The sequence below is a fragment of the Lipotes vexillifer genome, unplaced genomic scaffold (assembly GCF_000442215.2).
Source record: "Lipotes vexillifer unplaced genomic scaffold, Lipotes_vexillifer_v1.1 scaffold311, whole genome shotgun sequence".
NCBI lineage: Eukaryota > Metazoa > Chordata > Mammalia > Artiodactyla > Lipotidae > Lipotes > Lipotes vexillifer.
In genome coordinates, this window is record NW_006791012.1 from 8,280,400 (window position 1) to 8,291,192 (window position 10,793).

Sequence of the window (10,793 nt, forward strand, 5' to 3'; positions counted from 1 at the left end):
TCTCCTGCAAAGACAGGCCCATTGAACAAGAGTGAAGTCTTAGACACATTGAGTGAAACAAGTCACAGTTGGGATTAACTTTCCTTCCCTGTCTATGGTTCATAAATCCAGTTGGTAAAAGCAAAGCAGAAGGGTAATATCATAGAGCTTAGACCTCAAGAAAGCTCTGTAGTCCTTAAGAATTTTACTAAGACATAGTTGTCAAAGGATGCTCTTATATACAGGTCTGGTTTCTTAGGTCACTTTCTCTTCTAAGAGGTGTTATGCACAGTGGTTAGTGTCTTTGGGGAATGACAGGCTTGTGTTCATGTCCAGGTTTTACTACATATTGACTATTATGTCTTGGGGATACTGCTTCACCTATAAGGCTCCATTTCTTCATTGGTCAAATAGGAATGTTAACAATAATGCTTACCCAATCCGATTGTTCTGAGGATTAACTAAAGTAAGGTGCACACTTCTGCTTTGAAGTTATAAAGTTCTGCCAGACCTTTGTAGCTACCTTTCTCTCCAGACTGCATGTCTTAAAGAAGAGATGATCCTTCAGTGGAAGAGCTGGGTGAACTTGGACATTTTGTGAGCTGGGGTGGCAAAAGTTGTCCCTCATTGTCAGGATACCATCCTCCATATCTGAAATCCCTAGTGTTGGTCACTGTAAGTCAGTGTGCTGTCTGAAGGTAACTTTAAAAGGACAAGTATGTTTACTTCACAGCAATCATCCATGAATTAGTGTATAAATTACACCATTTTCTTAGCAAAGGTCTTCAGAATGTGGGAAGAGAGTGAGTACAGGGATGAGTGGTTGGGAGTGCAGAACCCTGGACCATACAAGAGAAAAGTGAGGGCATCTAAATGGGAAGGAAATGAGAAGCTTCACCTTCTCATTTATTTCTAGGACCATTCCTGGCCACGGGGAGGCAGTTTACTCCATCATTTCAGTAGTTCTATTGAAGACTTGTTCTTTATCTCCTTTAAACATTCCATTATTTTTTCCTTTCTTCCCCAAACCCATCCATATGTCTTACTCTACCACTAGGGGCAGTTTCTTACTAGATCAAACAAATATCAGATAAAGAGTGTTTCTCTCTTGCCCATGTTACTTCATTTATTCTCAAGCCTTTTCTGTGAATCAGTGAAGAAGACAGGTGGTGCTATCTATATTACAAAGATGGAAAAATGGAGGGATAAAGAGGCTAAGGGTCTTTTTCAGGATCTCAAATTTAATGGCAAAACCAAGTGGTCACACGTTCAGAATGTCAAGTTACTGAGGCTGCCGCCTAGGTGAGACTCCAGGACTCAAAGGCCTTTCTCTGATAGGGGCTGATTCTAGTCAAAGGAAGATGATTCCTACCAGAGGAAAAACTGGAGAGGACGTCCCTCATTTTTTCTTTGAGGGGTCAGCAGTACAGAGTGTTATCAGATGTTGTGTCCTGTAGGTCCTAGATGTTTCAAGGACATCTGTATCACTTGGATAAACAGAAGAGGAAATAATCTTGTCAAGAACATGACTTCTACTAAAAACACCCCAAGTATTAAAGCAATCTTGAGAAAGAACCACAAATCTGGAGGCATCATGCCTCCTGATTTCAAACTATATGACAAAGCTATAGTAATCAAAACAGTATGGTATTGGCATGAAAACAGACACATAGGTCAATGGAACAGAACAGAGATCCCGGAAGTAAACCCACACATATATGGTGAATTAATTTATGACAAAGGAGCTAAGAACATACAATGGGAAAAGAACAGTCTAGTCTCTTTAATAAATGGTAGTGAAAAAACTGGACAGCCCCATGCAAAAGAATGAAACTGGACCACTATCTTAACATTATAAAAAAATTAACTAAAATGGATTAAAGACTTGAACGTAAGATTTGAAACCATAAAAAAAAAAAAAAAAAAAAAAAAAAAAAAAAATATTTGAAACCATAAAATTCCTAGAGAGAAACATCGGCAGTAAGCTCCTTGACATTGGTCTTGGTGATGATTTTTTGGATTTGACACCAAAAGCAAAGGCAACAAAAACAAAAATAAACAGGTGAGACAACATCAAAGTAAAAGCTTCTGCATAGTAAAGGAACCATCAACAAAATGAAAAAGCAACCTATGGAATGGGAAAAAATATTTGCAAATCTTATATCTGATAAGGGGTTAATATTCAAACTATGTAAAGAACTCATGTAACTCAATAGTGAAAAAAATCCGATTAAAAATGGTAGAGGATCTGAAGAGATATTTTTCCAAAGAGAACATACAGATGGCCAAAAGATACATGAAAAGATGTTCAGCACTAATGATTAGGGAAATGCAAATTAGTACCACAATGAGATATCACCTTACATATGTTAGAATGGCTATTACCAAAAAGACAAGAAAGAACAAGTGTCGGCAAGGAAGTGGAGAAAAGGGAACCCTCCTGCACTGCTGGTGGGAATGTAAATTGGTGCAGCCACCATAGAAAACATTGTGGAGGTTCCTCAAAAAGTTAAAACTAGAATTACTGTATGATTCAGCAATCAGTCCCACTTCTAGGAATTTATCTAAAGGAAACAAAAACATTAACTTCAAAAAATACCTGCATCCCCATGTTCATTGCACCATTATTTACAATAGCTAAGGCATGGAAATGACCTAGTGTCCATCAGTGGATGAATGGATTAAGAAAGTGTGATAAATGTTGTGTGTATACACACACACACACACACACACACACACACACACACACACACACACACTGGAATATTATTCAACCATAAAAAAGGAGGAAACCCTGCCATTTGTCTTAACTTGGATGGATCTTGAGGTCATTATGCCAAGTGAAATAAGTCAGACAGAGAAAGACAAATACCATATGATCTCACTTATATGTGGAATCTAAAAAACAAGCAAATAAACAAGCAAACAAAACTAAACTCATAGATATAAAGAACAGATTGGTGGTTGCCAGAGGCGGGGTGTCAGGTGGTGAGTGAAATGGGTGAAGATGGTCAAAAAGTACAAACTTCCAGTTATAAAATAAATAAGTCCTGGGGATGTAATGTACAGCATGGTGATTATAGTTAATAATACTATGTTGTATATTTGAAAGTTGCTAAGAAAGTAGATCTTAAAAGTTCTCATCACAAGAAAAAAAATTGTAACTGTGTGATGATGGATCTTAACTAGACTTATTGTGGTGATCATTTCACAGCCTATACAAGTATTGAGTCATTACGCTGTATACCTGAAACAATATGATGTTATACATCAATTATATCTCAATTAAAAAAAATTTTTTCCCTACTGGGCTGAATTCATAGCCCCAGAGAAGAAATTCCTGTAGAATTTCACACACACAAACACACACATACAGAAAAGAACAACAACAAAAGAACATGACTTCCTTTCCCTTTAGTTTCTTCGTAGGACTGCCTACGGCAAGGTGATACTGTATTTCGTTATGCTGTTGGCCAGCAAATCCTGAACAGGCAGGCTGAATGGGGCACCCACCTGATGTTGTTTCTTTGCATGTGAGCCCTTAGCACTGCTGGAGCTGGACGTGATTCTCCTTTCCCCAGATCCCTTCTGCAGCATGTTAAAGCTAGAAGGGATTTTGGCACTTTTTAATGAGGAAGCTGAGATACAAAGAAATGTGACTCACTGGAGGTTATGTATCTAGTTGATGAAAACTCAGATATCATTTCTGTATCAGCATTCTTTCAGCGGTGCTATGCGTCTCCCTCCCACACTCTGAGAATTGGGCCTAATGGGCTCTTGTGAGTTTACCATCTGGAATAAGAAGCACTATAGCTACCATTTACTGCTGTCCTTCTCTGAGGAGGAAGAGGCCTTGACGGCAGTGTGCCTGCTTCTCCTCAGAGATGGGAGCCACAGAAGCACTGGAATCTGGTGACTTCTCTGAAAAGAAGATGACTCACTGTCCTGAATACCCAAGTCTTTACAGCTTTGCCCATCTGTGGGATTCTGACTCACCCTATTCCCCCTTGATGATCCATCAACCTGAAAATGAAACCATCTTCAGGAAAATCTAGGCTGCCAGAGGTCCAGATAGATGATTAAGAACAAGGAAATGGGCTGGCCCAAGGAATAATTATAAAGTAGGTGGCATTTGCCTTTAGGTCCTATAGTCCATCATATCTCCCCCCCCACTCACCTCCCTATGGTGCTGCCTTCCCAAACACCAAGATACTGACCATTTCCATTCCTCACCTTCCTGGACCTGCCTCAAGTGGGGCACTTAGTGGTCCATGCCTCCTGCCCCAAATTACTATTCTTTGTCCTGACCCATTACCAGGGAACCAATTAGCTGTATTCCAGTGGAAAAATATACATGAAGACTTGGTGGTTGAGAACACTTTATTGTGCTCTCTTCTCTGGGGCATTTGCATTTTGAGGGGAGCCCTAAAGCTTACTATGACTCAATCAGAGACTCAGGAATTGCAGCCACTATAGCAGGCTGGTGGGGAAGGCTTACAGTGCTAACCCTTGTATCACAACACACAGAGGCAGCCTGAGGAATCAAGAAGATGCCATCCTCTGTTGTGAATGCCTGGCAGCCTCCCTCTCATGCATTCTTATGTGTGATGTTTCAAGTACCAGCTGATTGGCTGAATGTTCCCCGTATTTTCATGACCTCCAAATTCAGTATGTCTCTGTCTTGAACTTTAAAAAACCAAAAAATGTCATTTGTGTGGCCATATGCACATAGTCGTATTTCACCCTTGGAGCTTACTCACCTGGCAGCCTGGACAGCTTGGGAGCATATGGCCACAGCCCTACTCTTCATATCTGTAGGGTCTAAGTCAAGAGAGCAAATGGAAGACCATATAACATATGTCTAAATATTTCATAGTGTTGTAAATCAAGCTAATGGACTATTATATCGAATACTTCTATCCTCCAATCTCAACAATTACACCTTCATGATGGCAAAATTGACAAATATGTTTAAAGCTATTCTTAATATATGACTGAAGGTTGGCAGGAAATCAAAGATGACAGAATTTAATTGTTCCTGTGCATATTGGAGTATTTTTTTTTTTTTTTTTTTTTTTTTTTAGCGGGGGCCTCGTGAATCAGTTATACCTATACATATATCCACTCTTTTTTAGATTCTTTTCCATAGCGGCCATGGCTCATGGGCCCAGCCGCTCCACGGCATGTGGGATCTTCCTGGACCGGGGCACAAACCCGTGTCCCCTGCATCAGCAGGTGGACTCTCAACCACTGCACCACCAGGGAAGCCCCTTGGAGTAACTTTTATGGTTGAGGATGTTTGGCTAATTAATAAAGGCATATATGTATTTTATTTTCTTAATTGTAACAAAAATCACAAATTGTGAGATGATAATCAAGATTTTCACCCATTTGGTTTTATTATTGACAGTAGTGGTTCAGGAAATAAAAACTGTTGTAATAAAAGTGTACAGATGAAAATACTTTCATAGAAGTGTAATGCACATTAAATATAAAAAAGTTGAAAATATATTTATGTGTGCTTTCAAAAAGTTACCTCTGGGCTTCCCTGGTGGCGCAGTGGTTGAGAGTCCACATGCCGATGCAGGGGACACAGGTTCGTGCCCTGGTCTGGGAAGATCCCACATGCCGCGGAGCGGCTGGGCCCGTGAGCCATGGCTGCTGAGCCTGTGCGCCTGGAGTCTGTGCTCCGCAATGGGAGAGGCCACAACAGTGAGAGGCCCGCGTACCGCAAAAAACAAAACAAAACAAAACAAACAAACAAAACTATTAGAGGAAAACATAGGAAGAACATTCTTTGACATAAATTACAGCAAGATCTTTTTTGATTCACCTCCTAGAGTAAAGGAAATAAAAACAAAAATAAACAAATGGGACCTAATTAAACTTAAAAGCTTTTGCACAGCAAAGGAAACCATAAACAAGATGAAAAGACAACCCTCAGAATGGGAGAAAATATTTGCAAATGAAGCAACTGACAAAGGATTAATCTCCAAAATATATAAACAGCTCATGCAGCTCAATATGAAAAAACAAACAACCCAATCCAAAAATGGGCAGAAGACCTAAATAATCATTTCTCCAAAGAAGACATATAGATGGCCAAGAAGCACATGAAAAGCTGCTCAACATCACTAATTATTAGAGAAATGCAAATCAAAACTACAATGAGGTATCACCTCACACCAGTTAGAATGGGCATCATCAGAAAATCTACAAACAACAAATGCTGGAGAGAGTGTGGAGGAAAGGGAACCCTCTTGCACTGTTGGTGGGAATGTACATTGATAGAGCCACTATGGAGAACAGTATGGAGGTTGTTTAAAAAACTAAAAATAGAATTACCGGGCTTCCCTGGTGGCGCAGTGGTTGAGAGTCTGCCTGCTGATGCAGGGGACACGGGTTCGTGCCCCAGTCCGGGAAGATCCCACATGCTGCGGAGTGGCTGGGCCCGTGAGCCATGGCCGCTGAGCCTGCGCGTCTGGAGCCTGTGCTCTGCAACGGGAGAGGCCACAACAGTGAGAGGCCCGCGTACTGCAAAAAAATAAAAAATAAAAAAAATAAAGAATTACCATATGATCTAGCAATCCCACTACTGGGCATATATCCAGAGAAAACCATAATTCAAAAAGACACATGCACCCCAATGTTCATTGCAGCACTATTTACAATAGCCAGGTCATGGAAGCAACGTAAACACCCATCAACAGAAGAATGGATAAAGAAGAGTGGTACATATATACAATGGAATACTACTCAGCCATAAAAAGGAATGAAATTGGGTCATTTGTTGAGACGTGGATGGATCTAGAGACTGTCATACAGAGTGAAGTAAGTCAGAAAGAGAAAAACAAATATCGTATATTAACGCATATATGTGGAACCTAGAAAAATGATACAGATGAACCGGTTTGCAGGGCCGAAATGGAGACACAGATGTAGAGAACAAACGTATGGACACCAAGGGGGGAAAGTGGCAGAGGGATGGTGATGGTGGTGTGATGAATTGGGAGATTGGGATTGACATATATACAGTGATGTGTGTAAAATTGATGACTAATAAGAACCTGCTGTATAAAAAAAAAATTAAATAAAATTTAAAATTAAAAAAAAGAAAATTATTCTTAATTTTAGTATTTAATGTCCATCTACTTGTTAGGCTAAAGATTTAGTATCATGCTTCATGAATGTTACACCTAGGTTTATCTAAATATATGTTTAAGGATTGTATGAATTGTTGAATATGCAAAACGTTTCCTAGTTCCCTGTGCAGCTGTTTTGAATACTGTGCTTATTCACAAGTACCTCTGAAGTCATGAATTAGGACACAAAGAAAAGCATGACAAGAATGCTCAGCAGTGCTGGGAAACCAAAGTTATGCGAGAATCTATTGAATTCAAGCTATCTAAGAGGAAAGATTTGACAAGATAACTCATATGTCTATTCTTTTAGCCAAGCAATTCTAATGCTCAGTTTTCCTGAAGTAGTGTCAAAATCAATGTCAGCAGCAGTGTAGCCCGCAAACGTTCATGGCATTCAAACACAGCTGCTTCGTGTTTTGAGAATGCAGGGAGAGAGATGTGGAGAAGACTTTCCTGGGGCCTCAACAGGGTTGATCATGAGAGTGGATGTTTATGGTTACTGGTTATGCTGTGGCAGCAATGAGTGTTGTGTCCTGAATGACAGAGGTGCCAATGTGTTCTTTAATAAATGTCTTTAATTTTGTTTATTTGTTTGTGATATATATAGCCTTTTCTGAAGTATGAGGCCTATGTCAAGAATCCTTCTTGTCTAGGTCTAGGGTAGCTGTACATGACAGGGTTATTAGGGTTCTCCAGAGAAACAGAACCTGCAGGAGATAGCTGTATATATATCTAGATATCTATCTATCTATATATAATATTTGACAAATAACTTTATAAATATAATAAAATAATATAAATAAAAATTAAAATATAAATAGTAAAATAAATATACAATATATCAAATACATCAATAAAAAGAAGTATTTATTTATATTTATGAATATTCATATTATTTATTGTATAATAAAATAGTAAGTTAAACATGTTAAAATAAAAATGAAAATATATAATGAAATATAAAAATATAATATATTCAATATATTTAAAATATATGTTCTATATATATTATATATATAATTATATATAATAATTATAATTATAATTATATACAATATAATATATACATATAATATATATTATAATTATTATATATATATATTATAAAGAATTGGCTCATGTGATATGGAGGCTGAGAAGTCTCAAGACCTGCAGTTGGCAAGGTGAAGACACAGGAGAACTGATGGTGTAGTTCCAGTCTGAGTTGAAAGGTCTGAGAACCAGCAGAGCCAATGGTGTAAGTTTAGTCTGAAAGCCAGCAGGCCCCATTGCTGATATTTCAGTTCAAGTCTGAAGGAAAAGACCACTGTCTTAGTTTAAGCAGCCAGTCAGGAGGAGTTCTCTCTTAATAAACTTTCTGCTCTGCTTTGGTAGCTCTTCAATTGATTAAGATGAAGCTCAGGCACATTAGGGAGGGCAGTCTGTTTTACTCAGTCTGCCTATTCAAATGTTAATGTGATCCAGAAACACCCTCTCAGACACACCCAGAATTATGTTTGACCAAATGTCTGGGCAGTCTATGGCCCAGTCAAATTGACACATGAAATTAGCCATCATAATGACCAAGAGCCAGAAAATATGCAAAAAGAGCTCTCCAAGTAGATGTTTCCACATGCATGGGTTCAAGCTCGTGGCTGTTGCTTGGAAGATGGGACATTTGTGCAGAAATTCTCCATTTCCAGCATTCATGATGGCATAGCTATACTATAGGCTAATCCTGCAACATGAAATCCTTGTTTCTGAGCAACCAAACAGATCAGGATACATTTAATAAACTTGGTATAAAAAGGTGGGGAAATGCATAAAATGGTAGAAATAGCTCATCTAAAACTGTCTCAACATTCTAAGGCATATTCATAATACAGTAGGGTTCAGCTATCAGGAATATTCACAAGCATGGATAGCTCACTCCCCAGTGACTCCAGATCAGTGAAACGCAGCTTTATGTGTGCACATATTGTAAATATACCCAATACAGTGACTGAATGCTAGCTAAGAACAAGATGCACTAGGTTTTCAAAGGGAATTACGAAAGAAGTAAGGAGTAAAATCATTGACCCTTCTAAGGAGCCTAAAATTTTATAGAGAATTCAAGGCAGGTCCAAACATGTATCTATAAACACAGGCCGTAGAAATGTTCTGATGTATGTATAATTATACACACTTCATTCTTTGGCTTTCCACTCATTTATAATTGGTGATAATTTAGACCTAGGGCATGCCAAATTGATGATGTTTTTTTGGCCAAAACAGGGTTTTCAAAGAAAACACAAAGGGAAACATTTCCTGGATGCCCAACGTATGCCAGGTACTAAGATGGTTGTTTTACATGCATTATCTCACTTAATCCTTATTACTAGTTCTGTGAGGTGAACTTTTTACAAATGAGGAAACTGAGTGTCACAGGAGTTAAATATAGATCCAAATACAGATCACCCCAATTCTAAAGCTACACACCATTCAAACAAACTAGCAAGAAAATGCTTAGCCAGTCTCAGAGGGCCAACCAACCATTTTTGAGACCATTAGAAGTTCACATGAACAAATATTGATAAGTCCATTAGAGATCATCCTTTTTGTTAGGGTACTGAGGGGCGCCAATCAGCTGATGGTTGACAGCCTGTTTAAATTTATTGAATGCACTCTGAATAATATTACCATTATGTAATATTTTGACTTTTGGTTAATTTCCAGGCCGAGCTGTCTCTCATATTAATCTGAATAAATTAAATTTGACTTTTGGGTTTGAATTATGGAGAGCCAAAGTGTCCTAGACTGAACATTTTTGTGAGTTGATGGTCCTCAGAGATCCCACTAGGATGGGTGTTAGGGAGGGAAAGTCATTCTCCCTTTCTAATCATTACAAACAAGTAAACTAATGTGTGCTATTCATATGGTAGTCTGTCTTGTTGTTCTGTGAAAACCAGTTCATAAAGATGATGTAGTCCAACCGGGTCTTCCCCTTTGCACCAGCAAAAAGGCTCAGAGTTATAAACAAGGTTACTATATATAATGTGTGTGTATATTTTATAGTATTATATTATAATTTTATTTTTATTATTATATTTATAAAAGGTTATTATATTGAATAAAATAACAATCATCTTGTACCATTACAGGGACAAGGCTCAGAGACATGTGTGCCCAGCAGTGTGCTTTAGTAAGTGTTGCTGATGACTGAGATTGAGTGGGGATGCTGAGTTGGACATTTTATTTTGAACCTAGGATCAGAATTAGAAAAACTTAGAAAAACAATGCAAGAATGGAAACTCTGCTTGAGTTAAGATTTCTTTTTACAGTGTCTTGCTACCTAAATAAAATAGAGGCTCTGTATTCACCAAATCTTTGCAGGTAATTAATGTCAATGATTTATCTCAGAGAAGTCACATTGTTCCTGTATTCAGAGATGTAAGTGGTTATTTCAGAATTGGCTGGTGTAGTTTAGATTTTGATCTGTAGCTTTGGTTTTCTTGTGATTCATATTGATTCCTCCAATTTGTATGCTGCTTTGCTCTGTAGGTTCTTGATCCACTTGTTTCTCTCCTCTTTGGCCATGGTTATAGGTTTAAGTTTCTAGTTTTCGATTTTCTTTTATTCTTGGATTTTCAGTATTCGTACTCAGGGTGGCTTTTTTTTTTTTTTTTTTTTTTTTTTTTTTTATTTTTTTTTTTT